General features: G+C 41.5%; 1 long non-coding RNA gene across 2 annotated transcripts in view; it reads right to left on the bottom strand.

The window, feature by feature from the left end:
- Positions 1-900: 900 nt before the first annotated feature.
- LOC147582574 (uncharacterized) overlaps positions 901-19,693 on the bottom strand; it is an 80,682-nt gene continuing 61,889 nt past the window's right edge. Inside the window, exons 2-3 of one of the 2 annotated variants that reach the window (XR_015248750.1) lie at positions 2,254-2,906; positions 901-1,359 (exon numbers count right to left, since the gene is read on the bottom strand). This is a non-coding gene — a long non-coding RNA (uncharacterized LOC147582574). Of the gene's footprint in view, positions 1,360-2,183; positions 2,907-19,693 lie in introns of those variants that run through there. The other variant, XR_015248749.1, reaches the window with a different exon arrangement.

Here is a 19,693-nt window from a genome sequence, read left to right as displayed (position 1 = left end):
GGGCTACATTCCAAGTAAAGGAGTTTGAGCATAGCCTATGACTGATCTGATCTTTGTTTAAAAAAAGATCACTCTGACTCTTCGGTGGAGAAGAGCCCGTAGAATAGTTTTTTTTCAAAAAAGGAATAAATATCTACTCCATTATTTCAGTCCTTGGTCCAAATGGATTTGCACAAACGCGCTATTCTTTCCTAGTTTTGCTACCCGGCCAACAACTTGTCAATACGATGGCTATTATTAAAGAGCAATTTCTACCTGGAAGATTTGGCTCAACGTTGGGAAAAACCGTGTAACAACTAAAGCTCCCCAACAATGAGCTCCTGTTCCTAGAAGTGTCCAAATAGAAGCTAGGTGACCTGCTGTCCGGGGCGTGGTAGGAGTGATTCCTATCGTGCGCGGACACAGACTTGATGCATCTGAGAAATGCTACTTCTTTGGACTCATTTGCTTCCCAATAAATGACATAGATAGAACGGGATTCTAGGTTTAAGATACGGAGAGTCTCGTGGACATTATCCTGTGCTGCCCACATCCGTCATTCTGCCAGCTGGGCAGAATGGTGCTCAACTGTCAGCCTCTCCGGAAGTCTCCTTGGCTGCAGAGTGCTGCTTTGTCCCAGGTCACGCCTCTTCCTGGGACATCCCTTATCATCGGTCAGCTGATGTAGAGGATAAAAAGCCTGACTGCCTTGCTCCATTTGGGGACAACTTTGAAGGGCTACTCTAGCTCCAGAGCTCCTGAGGTCAGCTGGGACTTTGTAGACACTTCAAGGCAGCCCAGCCTCTCTGTCCGCCTAGTCTGGCTTTATTCCCTTCCTTCCCACCTGTTGGTCCCTTTAGACCACTCCTCCCTCCTCCCCCCCGCCCTCCGCCCAACACACACACACCATAAACTCTATCTCTGTGTCTGCTTCTCGGAACCCAGGTAGAGAGCATCATTGTGTAGGAAAGTAAAGTGGCTTAGATGTAGTTTAGAGCTCCTGCTTGCATTTTCAGCAGGTGCATTGTCACATAAGCCTTAAGGGAGCCTCAGGCCAGTGAGGGTCTCTCTCTCGCTCCGTATTCAGAGAGAGGACTGCTCTGAAATCTCCATGCATGCTCCAGGGAGAGACAAGGAGTGCACAGTGCTGGGTACATAGTGGTAGCTCAGCAAATATGCATTAAAATGTATATATTACAACCCCCAGCCATATGTGAACAGAGGGACACTGTGCTCTTATTGGGAAGGTTCTGTACACGACCCTCAAGGGCAGAGGGCATGCAGGAGCTAGTGACCAGCCAGCTCCTGAAGGCGAGTGGTGACCTCCGTGGTGTCTCAGTCTGAGGGGCTTCGTGGGAAAGAGGTAGAAGACCATGGTTTCTGTTTGGTGGAAAAGGAAATAGAACATCATCACATGCTCTGGAAACTGCAAAGGATGCTGGGCCAGCCCCCAACGTTGATTGAGAAAACTGAGTAGCACTGAACGAGAAATTCAGAAATCACTCAAGGATGGAAAAGTTTACTATCTCAAATGTTTTGAGCGAATGCTATCATGTATAACTTCACCCCAAATCATTTTATACCTTCCTCTGATATTTGATTATTACTTGTAAGTCTCTTCCTGAAGCTTCAAGAATAATTTTTTTCTTTTTGCAAGGCTCTTTCATATGAATTGGCTTATTGGCATCAAAATGCCAGATGATAAATTTATCTACAATTCAGAAGCACATTAAATGTGATACGTACAAGCGTAGATTTCACTGGAACCATGTCTGTATTCTACTGTATGCCTATCTGAGGGTAGGAGGCAAATTTTGTGGGCACCAACTCGAAATCTGTACATGCGTCATGAGAAAAGGAAAGCGTCTGGGTAGGTTGTATTGAAAGGAATAAATACTTCACCCATTTCGTCACAGGGTTTTTGGTCAATCTTTATAACCTCCACCCTGCCCACGGTCTGGGATGGTTCACTCCGACCAGCCTTAATTGCTTTTGCTGGAGGCAGTGCAATTCAGTGATCCAGGCTCAGGACAGCCATCCTGGGTCAGCAACTGGCCCTCCGCTCTCCAGCTACGTGACCTCACCCTGGTCACTCATCCTGGTGGCTCACTGCCTCATCTGTAAAATGGGAATGAATCCAATAATGCCTAACTCGCAAGGTGGCTTTGAGATGTTAATGTACGTCAAACACTTGGAAGGGTGTGTGGCTCGAGGAATCATTTATTTCATGCGTTTTCTCTCTCTTGTTTGTAAAATGGACACAAAATACTTAACTGTTTAGAGTGCAGGGGGAAATACTTGCTGAGTAATTAGAGTCCTCGGTGCCCAGTAGTATGAGCGGCTCTCTAAGCAGCTTATGTATAGCTCCCATAAGCTTGTAGAGCCGCTCATACTTGTTTTGGAAAAGGATATTGGAGATGAGGGGTGGCCTCTGTGACCATCCGTATTGTTGCGTCGCCTCCTTCTCCAGCTGCCTGCAGCGCTTGGTTGAGGCTTTATTATTGCATCTGGATTTCAATGTTGACCGGTCTCTCCCACCCGTTGGATCATATCCATGCTGTAAACAAGTCTTGCTTTGGAGTCAGTCAGACCTGGGTGGACCCAGGCTCCGAGAAAGCGGGGGGAGGGGGGTTATGCAGCTTCTTGTGGGGTCTGATACTCTGTCTCACAGAGCGGGAAGGAAGCATCAGCCAAGGCAGTGCCCTATACAGGACCCAGTAAAGGTGGCCTTCTCCCCTTCTTGCTCCAGGGCGGTGATCTTATATCTGCAAAGAGAGATGCTGGGCGCCCCACTGGTGTTTCTTTCATGATTATGGAATCTGATTTTGTGCTAGTTATTTCCAGAGTCGGATCCGGTGTCTTTCGACATGATCAGGCGTTTCCAGTCTCCATTTCAATCATCTGTTCTGATCCAAAAGTCTCCCTTCCTTGAATTGCACAAACAACAAACAGACAAAGACAAAATATTAGAGGTAAGAGATTTGCTCATTTCAACAACCACAACATATTTAACCTATAGTGAGGTTCAGATTTCCTGACCTTAAGGACCTTATTTCTTCGTGCTGTGAAATGGGTACGTTGCTACTCAAATAGGATTTCGTGCAAAGTACTTTCTCTCCACGTTTGGGTTGTTTATTGCATTTTGTACATTTCATTTGAATCATATCCTTTGAAAGCAGGTGTATTAATTTTAACATCAGGAAAGAAACGATCTTGTAAAGATTCTATGTGCATGTCTACGAAGAGATACCATGATGGACTATATGGGAACTGGTCATTATAATAGCATCCAAGAGCAGTCAAGAAAATTTATAGCCATGGGCTAATTATCCTGTTCATGTTTTTATTTTTTTCTCTCTTTCTTAAGTGTACATCACTGTGAAAATTCTGCCTCTAAGGCTAGATAGCATCGCATGTGAATCCTAAGTCAGAGATAGGATATATTTATTATGCTGGCCCTTCTTTTGTATCTCTAGACCAAGTGGAGTGGGTACAGATGCTCAGAATACTATATATTGCAAAGAAACAAAATCTAATATGCAGCAATATTATGTCCTGCTTCTATATTCTATAGGAGAGAAATGCCTAAATATGAAACCACACTTCATGCAATTTCTAAAGCTGCATTCACATCCCTCCCCCCTCCACACACACACACTTTTGGGGACTATTGTGCTGGTTTTCCAAGTAAATGGGGCCTTTACTCTACAAAGAACGAAAGCTCTGGAAGGTTGTGTTCTGGACTTGCCGTCTCCTCTGTCAGGTCCAGTCCATTTCTTTCTTCCTATTTCCAAGCTACAAAGCTACAACAATGTTTATATTCATATGAAGTATTTCAGCAATTCATAGCCAATTTATCAATGACCACGCAGCTGCAGGCACCACAGTCTAAAAAAATATACCAGCTCACTTGGTGTTTACATAGGCTCTGAAAGCCCCGAGTCGTGGCAAGGGGACCGAAGCCCCAGGAGTCATTAGAAAGGAACACTGGAGCCCTGGCCAGAGATGGCGGAGGGGTGTTTGCATTTTAGCACAACACATCATTAAGGACACAATTGTTATTTAATGTGACACAATCATCTTTCTGCTCTTCATGAAATCCACTTAAGTAATTACCTTCTTAGCTCATTGGCTCTGTGAGCTGCCTGACTACAAAGGGTTATATATTTAAGGAAATATTAAAAACGGGCTCATACAATTGCCCCCTTTAAATTGACTTTTACTCATTAACATATTCAAAACGAAGATTCCCCCTCCCCGCCCCCCCCCCCCCCATTCTGCCCTCCCCCGCCAACCCTGAAGGAGTGCGAGAACTCCAAGGTAAATAAATGCTCTGGAGCATTAGCAGGATTTCAAGAGAATAAGAACACATTAGCCAAAGTGTCTTTTACTGTCAGCCAGTCTTAAGAAAACAGCTGATACCTGCATATAATGCCTGGCTCTTTGTATTTTCACTTTGACATCTGTTTTAGCCAATCAATTTGTCATTGAAGCCAAAATGCTGCTTGAAAATTTGCCTTGGCTTTCTCCTTTTAAGACAAGAACACATTTCTGAAGAAAAGATTCCTTTCCAAAGCTCAGTGCAGGCTCCCCAAGCTGTGTGGGTCTTAATAAGTGGCGTAGTTTTGAGGACTCGCTTTGAATAGTCTAGATATTAAGACAGATGATTTAAAGAATCCACAGAACTTATTTTCAGAGCACATTTACATGCCTTTCAAACAGATTTTTTTATTATGACGTGTCCAAGATGAGCCTGCAGAGGTTTCGCATTATTTAAGAAGAGCCGTGCCGAAGTACAGAATTGAAATTACTTGAAAACACACATCTGCATTTGAAACTTTAAGCTCGCTTTCAAAATACACTGTACAATCCGTGTTTACTATAAATACAGCGAGGTAAGTCTGAAATACCTTTATCTTATTTGGTAGCTCTGTGTTTGAGCCTCTTTGTTTGAACGGAAGTGTCAGCTGTATTTTACTTTATTATATAAAAAAGTTTCAGAATTTAATTAAGGGTCAAGTACCAGCAGCAGATAAATGCAACAGCTAAAGCATATTTCTGATCACTCTGAAGTCTGCAATCATGAAAATTATTATCATTGAGTAAAACTGGTCTCAATGATGGTGACTGGGAGACAGATTCTGTGTTACTCAGCCGTCATTTACATAATAATGGGTTCCAGTTTTCATCAGCACCTTTTGTTTGTACAGTGCTTACTGCTACAGTAAATTGTCAAAATGTCATTCCTCTCCAATCAGCCAGAAAATATCAACAGTAAACAAGGCACAGGAAGAAATTCTCTGATTAGAAGTGTGGCAGAGGAAGAGGAGAGAGCTCAAGTCTCCCTGAGCGCTGGAAACGTGTTATTCTGGTGTCCCCAAGAATACAGTCGCAAGGCTTAGGAGAATGACTTCTCCCTCCCGCCCCCTCCGCCGGCCCCTTTAATGAAGAAATACCTCTCTGCTGCTGAGGTCGCTCTGAGACCTGGGGACTGTCCCTGGGGATTAATAGATTTACATATGTATTTGTCGTTGCCACTCTGGTGCCTCTTACCAGGCATCAGCCTCTCGTTTTTTCTGGCAGACTAGCTCGGATTAAACGGGGCAGGGATCTCCTAGTGTTCTTGTCCCCTGCTCATTCTCTGACTGTTGGCCAGTAGAGTTCCAGAGGATAAAGGAGCTGTGGGGAAGGATTTGGCCCATGACCACACTGCCATCACATGGGGCGCTTGCAGAGAGGCTCCCATCAGCTGACTAACCAGTCCTCCTCTCCGTTCAGACTGCCAGAGGCTGAGAGATGGCTCCCGAGGGAGGTGCCCAGGGACTCAAGAGCCGGGGAAGAGCCCCAGGCGGCAGATGGGACTTCCCCTCCCCTCTCGACTGCTCGCCTGGCTTCTCTATCTGGCCGTCCCTTGAACTCGGGGACCGGACACGTGCAAGGATGATAGGCCAACGCCAGTGACAACGTTTAGGGCGCTGAGCCCTGAGTGCCCGGCTCTGAATTCTCTCTCCGGGCTCCGCACCCCACCCCAGGCTTCCCGCAGTATTTTCAAGTGTGTAAGGTACATGAAATCAACGGATCTTTCTGTTCTTCGGTGAAATCTGCCCAGGCCCAGAAAAAGATGAGGGTGGGTTAATACAGTATATGCCTTATAACCATTATAGTTACAAAGTGTATTAAAATTAAAGACTTCACATTGTGTTTGAAATAAAAATGAACATAGTGGCATTCTGCCAAGAGCCCCAGAAACCACTCTTGTGTGGAATTGAAACATTTGGCTCATATAATACTTAATTTATTTTTATGAAATGACAAGTTATATAAATGTGTGTTTAAAACAGAGGGGCACAACATTTTTTTTTTTTTTTTGGTAAGTTTCTTTGTATTCTGGCTTATATAGCTCCACACAGTTGAGACATATCTAAATAGAACAAAAAGCAATAAACTTTCCCGAAGTGTTTTTTTTTTTTCAAGCTACACGTTCCCCCAAATATTTCAAAATGTGATCGTACAGTTAGGTCGCCCAAGGAAAGGCTCACAGCACCTTCTTTGGGGAATGAATGGGAGTTTTAAAATGTATTGAGACGAAGTGTCGACATCAGGAAATATTTTGTAGAGCATTCTGGTTTCTTACCAGGCACTTTATTTTGCTTGGCTACTTTTAATTTTTTCCCCTACTTCTTCTCTTTGAAAATCCGACATTGTCCAAACCTTTTCGATTAAGAAGCTTGGCTGAATGAAAGCGCCGGAGATGCTGTAGCGGTGCATCCATAAACAGGGGGCCCGCAAGGCTGGGCAGCACTCGGGGAAACAGGGTTGATCAGCAGTAATTACCCTGACACCTCATGCAATACAAGGAATTAACTCCTAGGACTTTGGGCCGAATGAAGAAGAAGTTGATGGTTCACGTTGTGAATGCATCGGTGCCTCAACCCATTACCAGTTTGAACGAAGATGGGAATTTACCATACTTTTTGGGGGCGGCGGGGGCGAGGCTGGGAATGAGCGCTGTGCAGAAAATGAGAAAGTAACGCAGGATGCCGAAGCCACAGCAATTTGGATTTTTATTAAGGCCTTTACCTTTGGATTCTATACCGTGTCTATAATACGTACATAAAAGAGGAGATCCATGGCAACCGTTGTCTTGAAAGGAGGGAGCCTGCCGTTTTAAAGAAGAGGTTAGTGTGTCACGAAATTAGGTGAAGGTATTCCAGGACAGACCTCAAGGAACGGAAGTGCTCGAAAACACAGAGCCAGGAGGGGAAGCACAGCTCAAAAGGCAACTAGTTAGCAGCTGGCACTATGACCTTTAACTGCATCCATGGTAACTGGGCTAAAGACGGAGTTTCCATTTTATCATCCTCACACCCACAATGTTAAGCCTGTGAATCCCACTGCAATTTAATGGCTGAAATCAGAAGGCAGATCTGTGTTCATTGGACCAGTGCCGATACCCTCTTAGCTAATGAGCGCAATAAACATTTTCGTGCCAGGAAACCAGTGCAAGTGGAAATATTATGCCATACAGAAATATATACCCAAACACAAAGAAATGGTCAGCAAAGCCAGTCTTTTCTGTGTACTTGCATATCCTAGCGCTCGAAGCCCATCATCTTTTACGAAAAGAATTTTAAAAAGCTGCTAGGCTATTGAAAACAGTGGCACACCAGAAAGCTTATTGTGCACGAGAAATCTGAAGTTATGAATTCTAGACTTAATGACTATTACTGCCGCTTCTATTATTTTCCTTAATGAATCTTATTATTTGTAAATGTATGCTTCCTTTTATGTGGCTCCAAGATACTTTGTGCTTTTTCCCTGACTGTGCACTGTACCTTCAGCTAGTCCAAAACAGCGCAAAAGAGACCCCCACTTTTTTGGTAACAGGGAGGAGGTTTATATTATAACTTTGCCTTCCTGGACATTCGGTCCGTAGTTCCTTAGGAATTAATGGCAACAGAGTTGTATTGTCACAGACCATGCAACCTGCAAGGATCCATAGATCACGCTTGTTTGTTTTGAAGCCCCAGGAAAAAACTGACGAAGGCAGCTGACCACTAGTGGATGCGCTTTTGTATGCACCTGCCTTTCTGAACAAACACTGTTCATGAAACCGCTTTTAATGAAAACACACAGGTTCGTTCAGAAGATGACCACTGAATCTGAATTGCTCAATGTAAGAAGCAACCAGGTTTAGGGGCGCCCTGGTGGCTCAGTCGGTTGAGCTTTGGACTTTGGCCCAAGTCACGTCTCGCGGTTTGTGAGTTCGAGCCCCGCATTGGGCTTGCTGCTGTCAGGGCAGAGCTTGCTTTGGATCCTCTGTCCCGCTCTTTCTATGTTTCTCCCCAGCTCTCTCTCTCTCTCTCTCTCTAAAAAAAAAAGATAAATAATGATAATAATAATAAAAAGAAGCAGCCGGGTTTAAAGGTTTAAGTTCGGTTAACATATTATATGAATTTTAACTCTGTGCCAGTTTCCTGTTCACATTCTCCCAATAATCCTTTTTACAAAACTTACCTTCAACACACTAAACTTCAGCAGTGTCAATGTGCTGCTTCTATCGAAAGGCTGCCAAGAATTATCCTTGAAACCTACCTTACTTGTTGCAACAAGGCATAGTCAGAGTTACAAAACTACATGCGTACCTGAAGAAAATGTAACTTAACGGGGCGTTTCCCCCCCTTTCTTTCAAAATTTTCCTCAGGCGTTCTAAAATATCCCCCAACTTTCTTCTGCTCGAAATGGTTTTCTGAGCAAAGATGAGGGCTTAATAACTTTCCTTATCAGGAACAATAAATGTTTTTCTTAGGGCGCAATGCCACGCATCCTTTGTAAGAAAAAGCTTGAACTGCGCTGTTAACAGAAACGACTTGTTCTGGAAACCATAAAGGTCAGGGAGAAGATAATTTGGGTGCTTCTTATCTTTTAAAACCGTGCCATTTTATCAGTATCAGAAAGTTTTAGGAGGGTTGATAAAAAAAAAAGGGAAAGACAAAAGAAGTAAGAACTTAGAGCCCTGAATAATCACACCTGTTTACTTGACTCATAAAAGGGCAGGATGTACCTCTATCAGTTTAATAAAAGATGTTCTATCAATTTAGACAATTATACCAAAGATTAAGAATGTCATGAAGCTGATGAGATCTCCTAGGTAACATTAAAAAATAATATGCTTTTAGATCACATCATCTATTAAATGACAACTGCCAATTTTTTTAAAGGAGTACTCAAAATTCTTTTCTTGAATGACAATTTGAAGTTCAAATACTTTGTTCTCAACAGTTAACTTCATCGACATGACACTTCTCGACTAAGGAAACTTGGCAAATACGAGCTTCCGGCTTATCCAAGTAACAGCAGACCGCAGGATAGCGCATCTTATGACCTCCCTGCATCTCCACTTAATGAAAGAACAACAAGAAATGTTTTGCTAGCGCATTGCTCCGCTGAAAATATCTGAATATGACTTACATTTAAATATTTGCTGTCCTCTCGACTTTATTGGCTCTGAACAATTGCCTTTCTTATCGTCAGCTTGGTAAAAATTATTTCAAGCTTTACCAGAAAGATGCTATGGGACATGAAAATGAGCCCACCATGACCTTGGTCAGACCCAGCTCTGCGGAGGGCGAATTGCGGGACCCGAGGCAAAGGGTTTAACGCAGCTCTTCTGCGTGGCCCTTGCTTGTGCAGGGTGCATAACACTACTGGCTCCTTCCTGAGGACTTGTTCTACAAATACCTGACAGCTACGGTGATCCTGAGAGGCCTTCAACATGGGTGCTAGGGAAACACCGAGAATCACTTACTCATCTTTAGACAATGGATTTGCCATAGTCTCGGTATCTGGATGGAAGGGTCCACCAGGCATCTTAGCCTCTACCACATGGAGCCTCACCCCGGTAAGGTCCAGTGCTCCTCGGTTGGCCCCAACGACGCAGTAGAGGGCCTGAGTTCCATTGACCACCAGGCAGACTATCAGTCTGGAACTTGTACATTGGTGACAGGCTCTAGGGGCCAGGATCCAAGCAGAGATATCGTCTGCCAGTAGGATGTTCTCTTCTCTAAGGAACTCTGGCTGCCACTCACCCCAGCTTTGCATTATGCCTCCCTTGCCAAAAGCCTGCCTTCTGGTCCTCCTTTTCTACCTCTAGCCTCACCTTCTGGATCTCATTCCACTTTCATAATTTAACTCTCTGCCCCGCCAGGCAAAGCACCAAGTGCTTCTGGCTTGTGTGTGACAGGGTATAAAAAGCACCCCGTCACTTTGCACTTTTCACCTTGTGGGTCCCCAGTACGTATCCCCTTGGCTATGTAGCAGAAGTGAAACTACCATTGTTATTCTCAGCAGCCTCTGCAGGAACAATGCTCATTTATCAGGCTCTTAGCCTGCGCACATCCTAAGCACTATCTCATTTAATCTTTACAGCAATTCTACGGGGAAGCCAATTCTGGGAGATTATAAGTAAATTATCAGAAGTGAGTGAGAGCGATAGTAGGTCATTTAGCTGAGCTATAATTCTCAGAAAAACCAACTCTGATCAACTCTGAGTTTCAGTTGGCATTTTTGTGGTACAGACACTAAGTTCTAAAGATTCTTAAGCATTGTTGCCATTTGTGGGATTGGAGGATGAGGGATCCTGTTCTAACTGATTTTCTTATAAAGGTCCCAGAATCCTCCTCAACTTGACTGCTTAGTGGGACAGAGTGTAGGTCAGTAAACTCCCTAAGATCTATTGTCTGGACCCCTGGACTTGTAGTCTCATCCTTTGATGCTTACTATAAAGCACTGACAGAGGGTTTTTGACTCTAGTCAGTCCTCTCCTTGTGCCTTTCTCCTGTCCATGGAATGCCCATGAATAACTTTGTGCAGTGCCCATGAGCTGTTTTACCTCCATGGCCTGCCTTCTGCTGGGCGTTCAAAAGTATATCCACTGGAATTACCGACAAATTTTAGTGGCCCTTTTAGCAAAAGTTATCTTGCAAGATGACTTCAACAGAAAAAGAATGTGGAAGAGAAATGATGAATTTTTCAGTTGAGCTAAGATGTTATTTACATTATTTACATGTACCTATCACCTTTGCTCTCTCCTCAAAGAGCCATGCAAGAGAATACATCGAAACATCTTTTGAGTTCTTTTTTTTTTTTTATTTTTTTTTTAAATTTTTTTTTTTCAACGTTTTTATTTATTTATGGGACAGACAGAGACAGAGCATGAACGGGGGAGGGGCAGAGAGAGAGGGAGACACAGAATCGGAAACAGGCTCCAGGCTCCGAGCCATCAGCCCAGAGCCCGACGCGGGGCTCGAACTCGCGGACCGCGAGATCGTGACCTGGCTGAAGTCGGAGGCTTAACCGACTGCGCCACCCAGGCGCCCCAACATCTTTTGAGTTCTTAAGAAAAAAGACGCAAAGGTAAAGATACACTTGACTTTGCAAAAACGTCCAATATGGTTCAAAAACCACCACAGCTTCCTAACTAACACGGGACTTCCCCATATCCATCTATAGGCTCGCTCTGCCTGCAAAGAGTGGGGACCACACGATGGTCCAAACAAACTGGGCAGAAAATCAGGCATTTCCCCAGATCAGGGGAAACTGTCTAGAGAGGATCGGTGAAAGGAGCGGTTCTGATTCCAGAAAAGTCTCCCCCAGTTACTCACTGCATTCTGACTACGGGGGAGAACAAGTCCTATCACAGAAGACTTGTAGAAAAAAGGGCAGGTCACCAATAGAAAGCAATTTTCTAAAGATATCAGATCTCAGACTATGGGTAACCGGAGAAATGAAAGCAACATCTTTCACATGTGGCACAATGGCAATCTAACGCTGGAGAGATGGAAAAGCAAAATGACTAATAGGCAGAAACAGAGGAGAGTCGAAAGTCAGAAAATCAGTTTATGGGGATAAGTCCCATAACATTGAAGGAATGGAGAAAACACACAAACGATAGGATCCTGATCTTTGGGTAATAAATAAGGCAATTTGCATGCACAAGTGGCTCAAAATGGAATTGTATGGGAAGAAAACCAAGCAATAATTCAAAGTGGAAAATCATCCCATCCTCAAATAAAAATGCAACTCTTCTTATCAAATAATATAGTCAACCAACCAGTTCTCGTCAATGTAGAGAAGTACTTTTGGTAGAGGGTTCAGTGTAAGATTCACAAAGACTCATGCGGGAAGAGTGACTGTGTTTTTCTGAAGGCCAAGGTCATGACCTTTAGACATAAAGCACTTGCTATGTTTTTGGTGCTGTTGGTATTATCATTGTTAGTTCCATAAGGAAAAATTGAAAGGGTAAGTGGGCCAAGGAGAGGAAAGCATTCATGTGATAGTCTTTTATTTATTTATTTTTTTTATTTTTATTTTTTTAAATTTATTTTTTTTTCCAACGTTTATTTATTTTTGGGACAGAGAGAGACAGAGCATGAACGGGCGAGGGGCAGAGAGAGGGAGACACAGAATCGGAAACAGGCTCCAGGCTCTGAGCCATCAGCCCAGAGCCCGACGCGGGGCTCGAACTCACGGACCGTGAGATCGTGACCTGGTTGAAGTCGGACGCTTAACCGACTGCGCCACCCAGGCGCCCCAGTCTTTTAAAAATAAATATCCCACACTGCTATTTAGAATGGGTGAAACATAATGAAATTACAGATAGAGTTTGTATTCTGTCCTCCTAACATTTTGGAACTATTTTATTATACAGCAAGACTTCCCCAAACAGATAAATAACGGTAATCAAGGCTTCCATTTATTTCTGCTAGAACACGGAGGTAACTGCATCATTTGGGTAACTCTGGTAATACCAATAGGCACTAGAATAGACATATACACAGAGGGGAAACATGTCAGATTAATTGTACTCTAAGACCAGAAGCGTGGCAGACAATGCCAATATCTTAATTAGGACGTGCTTACAATTGGTCAGTCCTTCTGGATGGTAATTCTTTGTGCTCAGAGATGATCTAACAGTCTTACTCTATTTTCCCCATGAATCTAAATAGAATAGTCTAAAGACTTAATTGTCTAGTACGGCTAAACAAGGGGCAGTTTGGATTTTCTGGGTACCGGAAATACAAACAATTAGAGTCAAAAACTATGGTCTCTATCCATTTTTACTGATCATTTCCCCAAATGCATTGTAAGGGAGTTTCACATAGGCATACTTATCTTGCTCAAATTCAAGTACATGAATTTCTGACAGGAGTTATGATGAACACACAGAGAGAAGGAGAGAGAATTGTCATAGTTGGGGGCAATGTCCCCGTCTTCCCTTCACCGTGAGCCTTGCCATGGGGTAACTGCACGGCGAGAGGTGTGTTGGCTCTTTAAATGGCCACGGTCCCTGTATCTCAGAGCAAGATACCTGTCCTCTCTGAGTGGGTTCTGGGAGTCTATGTGTAGGAAATGCTACTCACACAGCGTTACATCTAAATATTAGACCGTTGTTACCATCTGTCGTTCAGCCTTGGAAACAATGATCTATTCCAGTCTGGGAGGAAAAATGGTCGGGAGTGAATTTATCACGAGTTAGGACCATGCTTCATTTTATAGCAGATAGATATAAAGGAATTTTTGCTTCAAGGGTGATTCAGACCATCTTGCTTTTCACTTTACCTGAGATCCTCACCTCTAAGTGAGATGTGACCCTACTTTATATACGTATTCACCATAATAAATCAAGTGAGTTTTAACTTGGGGGCCATAATTATTACATAATCTGCATGATAAGATGTTTAATGTATTGATAAATTCATGTTATCCTTTTTCTTTTTAGTCATTTGCTCCTTGGTCCTAAAAATATAGTCCAGAAACAGCAGCAGTATAAATGCTATGTAATGTTTTAGAAGAAAATGGTACAGTGAGGGATAGTTAAACATCTTTATATCATAAATCACTGAATTCTTTATTTCTTTGATTAAGCCACATTAAAATATCTCTATTATCTCATCAAAAATGGCTTCTACCTGCTGTTGATGATAATCTCTTGCTTGCACTATACCTATACTGCTCAATGCACTTGACATTAGCCACGTGTGGCTATTTAAATTTCCAATATGTAGGGGCGCCTGGGTGGCGCAGTCGGTTAAGCGTCCGACTTCAGCCAGGTCACGATCTCGCGGTCCGTGAGTTCGAGCCCCGCGTCAGGCTCTGGGCTGATGGCTCAGAGCCTGGAGCCTGCTTCCGATTCTGTGTCTCCCTCTCTCTCTGCCCCTCCCCCGTTCATGCTCTGTCTCTCTCTGTCCCAAAAATAAATAAATGTTGAAAAAAAAATAAAAAAAAAAATAAATTTCCAATATGTAAAAGTAAGTATAGGGGCACCTGGGTGGTTCAGTTGGATAAGCGTCTGACTTTTGGTTTCGGTTCAGGTCCTGATTTCACAGTTTGCTGGATTCAGCCCCAAGCCTGACTCCATGTTCACAGCATAGAGACTGCTTGGGATTCTCTTTCTCCCTCTCTCTCTGCCACTCCCCTGCTTATGTACATGTGCACACACACACACACACACACACACTTTCTCTCTCAAAATAAACTGATTAAAAGCAATAAAATAAAATTAAGAATAATAGAAATTCAACTCTTTAGTAACGTTGGCCACATTTTAAGTGCCCAATAGCGACCTATGTCTTGTGGTTATCATAAAAGACATAGGTAAAACATATACATCATTAGAGAAAGTTCTATTGGACAGAGCTGCACTAGATGTTTAATTTGAAAATTGAAGAAATTTCACATTCCAATTAAATTCTGGGGGCTTTTTTTTCTCTTCAGAGTCAAAATAGGTTTTCTGCTGTTTATTACTACTTGCTTTTTTTTTTTTTAATTTTTTTTTCAACGTTTATCTATTTTTGGGACAGAGAGAGACAGAGCATGAATGGGGGAGGGGCAGAGAGAGAGGGAGACACAGAATCGGAAACAGGCTCCAGGCTCTGAGCCATCAGCCCAGAGCCCGCCGCGGGGCTCGAACTCACGGACCGCGAGATCGTGACCTGGCTGAAGTCGGACGCTTAACCGACTGCGCCACCCAGGCGCCCCACTACTTGCTTTTTTTTTAAAAAAAAATTTTTCTTTTTGTTGGTCTCAAGATATACTGGTGTTTTTGTTGTTCAAAGACGGTAGAATTTGAAATCGTGGATTATTTGAATTATACAGACAAAGCTATGCTTTGTAGAAATAAACCATTTAAAATAGATGGTATAATTTACATGGCTTTTTGGAGTAGTAAAGTAGTTCGATATGTTTAGCTCTTCTGTCAATAACAATGTAAGATCAGAACAAAAAGCAAACATACACAGACAACACAAACAATTTGCAGTTCCTTTTGAAAGACACAGAGCAGGCAGAAACTTAGTGGAGAGAGGTGTGACTTTGAAAGGTGGATTATGGCAGGTAAGATTGGAGGTTTGAGGCCTTTTTATGGACGCTCTCTAATTGGAATACGGCTCTGGCTGCCTTGCTGGCTTGAGATTTCAGGAGACACTTTAGAGGCTGGTCAAGCAGCCGCCAAAAAGTACGGGAATAGGTCATTGTAGGTGAGAGTTGCGAAAGTTAGTGAACTCCACATTCGTGCAAAATCTTTTCCCGGATCCTTAGATTCCTATCAAACAACATTTAGTTGGAGGCCTTGGGAGCACAACAGAAAAGCATCAGTGGAAGCTGAAATAATTAAGCAGAGACTTTAGCTGCTACCTACCACATGGGAGACCAAGTTTACAGCCCAACTCCAGCTAGATTAAGAGCCTGCTATTGCAAAAGTCATTTTTTAGAGGATCATTATGGGATCCAGAGCCTCAATAACATACTATTTTTAATGTCCAGTACCAAAATTTTAAAAATCACTATATATTTAATGAAACAGGAAAATATGACCCACATCAGGAAAAATAAAACAAGTCGATGGAAAGTCACCTTGAGGTAACTCAGAAGTTATAATTAGCAGGCAAGGGCTTTAAAATAGCTATTATAGGGGCGCCTGGGTGGCGCAGTCGGTTAAGCGTCCGACTTCAGCCAGGTCACGATCTCGCGGTCCGTGAGTTCGAGCCCCGTCAGGCTCTGGGCTGATGGCTCAGAACCTGGAGCCTGTTTCCGATTCTGTGTCTCCCTCTCTCTCTGCCCCTCCCCTGTTCATGCTCTGTCTCTCTCTGTCCCAGAAATAAATAAATAAACATTGAAAAAAAAAATTTTAAAATAGCTATTATAAATAGTCAATGACATAGAGGCAAAAACACACACATAATAAACTAAGATATATGGAATACCAGCAGAGAAACAGAAACTGTACAGAGTAACTAAATGTAAATTCTGGAATGGCAAAGTATAGTAACAGAAAAAAGAAATAATTGGATGGGTTTAAGAGCAGACTAAATAAAATAATTAATTAAATTAATTAAATAGACTAAATAAAATAAATAATTAAAGGAAAAGTTAGTGAGCTTGAGGATAAATCAGTAGAAATTATCCAATCAAAAAAACAGAGAAACATGATTGAAATAAAATCATCACAGCCTTAGAGGTCTGTGAGACTGCTTCAAGTATTCTAACATGTATAACTGGAGTCTCAGAGGAGAGGACAGACAGATGGGCAGAAAATATATTTGAAGAATTAATGGCCAAAATCTTCCCAAATTTGGTGCAACACCCAAGAATCTCAATGAGTCCAAAAGATAAGAAGAAAGTCAAACCTGGACATATTGGAAGTAAAAAGGTAAAAAACAGGACACCTGGGTGGCTAAGTTGGTAAAGTGTCTGACTTGATTTTGGCTCAGGTCATGATCTCACAGTTGAGATCTAGCCATCGATCTGCGTTAGGATCTGCACTGAGTGTAGAACCTGTCTGGGATTCTCTCTCTACCCCTGTCTCTGCCCCTCCCTCATTCTCTCTCTGTCTCTCACACACACAATAAATAAATAAACTTTTTATAAAAGGTAAAACCAAAGATCAAGAGAAAATCATGGAATCAGGTGTAGAAGAACAACGTATAACACGAAGAGAAAAATGATAAAAAATGATGACTGACTTCTCATCAGAAGAAATGAAGGCCAGAACTCAAACAAAGCAATCTCAATACAAATTAACTGTACCTTTAAAATGATGAAAGAAAAAAAATACGTCACTCAGAATTCTATGATCAGTGAACACATCCTTCAAAACTGAGGATGAAATAAAACACTTTAAATCAAAGAAGCCTAGAGAATTTATTACCAGCAGAATTACATTGCAAGGAAGGCTATAGGCCATTCCTCAGGCCAAAGGGGGAATAACAGAAGGAATGAAGACCAGTAAAAAAGACAAGTAGTTGGGAAACATGAGAGATTCTATATGTAAATTTATTTTCTTCTCTTAATTTTATTTGAGACGTGGATCTCTTCAAAACAAGTCATAACTCTGTTGAGTACTTTATCATGGTTGTTGACATAATTGATATGATAACAATAGTAAAGGGAAGTAAATGGAATGACACTTTTGCAAGGTTCTTATATTTTATGTAAAATAGCACAATATTAACTCAGGGTGAGTTAATCTAAAGAGACACATTATAATTCCTAGAGGATCCACTAAAAAGGCAAAGAGGCATAGATTAAAAAGCCAACAGACAGGTCAAAATGGACTAGTAGGCACATTAAGTTATTTCAAAAGAAGACAGGAAAGGAGAAAGAGAGAAACCAAAAACACAAATATAAAACAAAAAACAAAATCACAAACCTAAACACAAGTGTATCTATGACTACATTAAGTATAAATGAATAAAATACTACAACTAAAAGGGAGAGAATGTAGGGTTGGATAACAAAAGCAATATCCTACACTATGTTGTCTATAAGAGACATACTTAAAATGCAAAGACACAAACAGATTTAAAGCTAAACGAATAGAAAAAGGTATAGGTGCAAATGCTAATCGTAGAGGCTGGCATGTCTAGATTAAGACCAAAGTAGATTTTAAGAAAACGAGCGTCAGTAGAGGTAAACACACATTTCAATGACAATAAAAGGGTCAGTACATCTGGATGACATAATTATATTATGTGCTTAATTATTATGTACATGATTATTAATATACATATTAATGTGCACATAATAATTATGATGTCCTAAAAATAGAGTTTCACAATAAAAGCTCTCAGAACTAAAAGGAGAAATAAACCACTGCAATCACAATGGCAGATGTAATACTCTTCTCTACCGCAATCATTTTCCAGAACTAGAAAAATCAGTAAAGGTAGAGAAGATGTGAATAACGCAATTAACAAGCTTGATCTAATTGATGTTTATAGAACACAGTTTTCAATAACTGCAGAATACATGGTCTTTTCAAGCGTGGGTGGAATGCTCACCAAGGTTGGTCATCTGTTAGACTATCAAATAAATCTGAAATTTCAAAAGCGTGACATCTGAAAGAATATGTTCTCTGAAAAAAAAAAAAGAAGGAATTAAATTAAAATATATGGTGCAGCGTCTTCTGAAAATCAGGTTTTACATGTCTACAGAGTGAAGATTATAATATTCAGACAGAACTCACTAACGCATGTTAATACTTCTATAAATAAAATTATGATGATTTGAAGTTAGGATTTCAACATAGAAATTTTAGAAGCAGAGGAACACATCAGACTTAGTGCTGAAACTGAAAAGTAAGTTGTCAGTAGAACAAGATAGCTCAACATAGATTCACTGGACAGAAAAGCAGGCTTGATCTTGCTCTAAAATGTTATAAGCAGCTAGTGCCAATTAAATCTGTCTACATTAAAAATATATATGATACTCCTACATTTGGATTGAGATATAAAGTGAAAAGTTTTTTGCAAGATAATTTGTCAGTATGTTTCATAAGTCTTGGAACAGATCCTGTTATGCCACTTTTCAAAAGAATATTGCCTGAAATGTTCTGGTTTGTATGACCAAAAATATCCAGTACAGTGTTATTGATATGTTAGTCTTATTATAGAATATTATTTTGGTTTTATTATAGAATATTATTCACACAAGAATAAGCTCATAATATATTGCTAAGCAACACAATCGGATTGTATAAAACGTGTGAGCAGAACGATAGCATTCTATAAAAATTACATCTCTATAATGCCTTAGAAAAATTATGAAAGAATAAATATCAGGTAATTAATAGTATTTTCTCTGGTGACTGTTTTCTTTCGCGCTTTCACTACTAACAAAATATTCTTTAAAAAAATTTTTTTTAATGTTTATTTATTTTTGACAGAGAGAAAGGCAGAGCATGAGCGGGGGAGGGGCAGAGAGAGAGGGAGACACAGAATCCGAAGCAGGCTCCAGGCTCTGAGCTGTCAGCACAGAGCCCCACGCGGGGCTCGAACTCACGAACCGCGAGATCATGACCTGAGCCCAAGTTGGACGCTCAACTGACTGAGCCATGCAGGCGCCCCAACAAAATATTCTTCAAAAATACATAATATTAGACTTCGTCACAACTAAGGCCTAATTGTGTTCTTAATATCATGACTTAACATATATACTTAACATACCTCACATATTTGACATACGACGGACTAGGCATTGCGTTTTAGTGCTTTGTGTATGTTATACCATTTATTCGTTGCAGCAAATAATAAATATTCCCGTTTTATAGAGGGGACAGTGAGATAGAGATTGAGTAATTTGCCCAAATGGGTGCAGGCAGCATGTGGTCAAGCTGAGACTTGGTCCCAAGACTGACTCCAGAGCGGCTGCTCTTAAA

This window comes from Puma concolor, chromosome A3 (assembly GCF_028749965.1).
Source record: "Puma concolor isolate L17-30 chromosome A3, mPumCon1.1.hap2, whole genome shotgun sequence".
Lineage (NCBI taxonomy): Eukaryota > Metazoa > Chordata > Mammalia > Carnivora > Felidae > Puma > Puma concolor.
The sequence above is the reverse complement of the archived record's forward strand: the minus strand, read 5'-3'. Positions and strand labels throughout refer to the sequence as shown.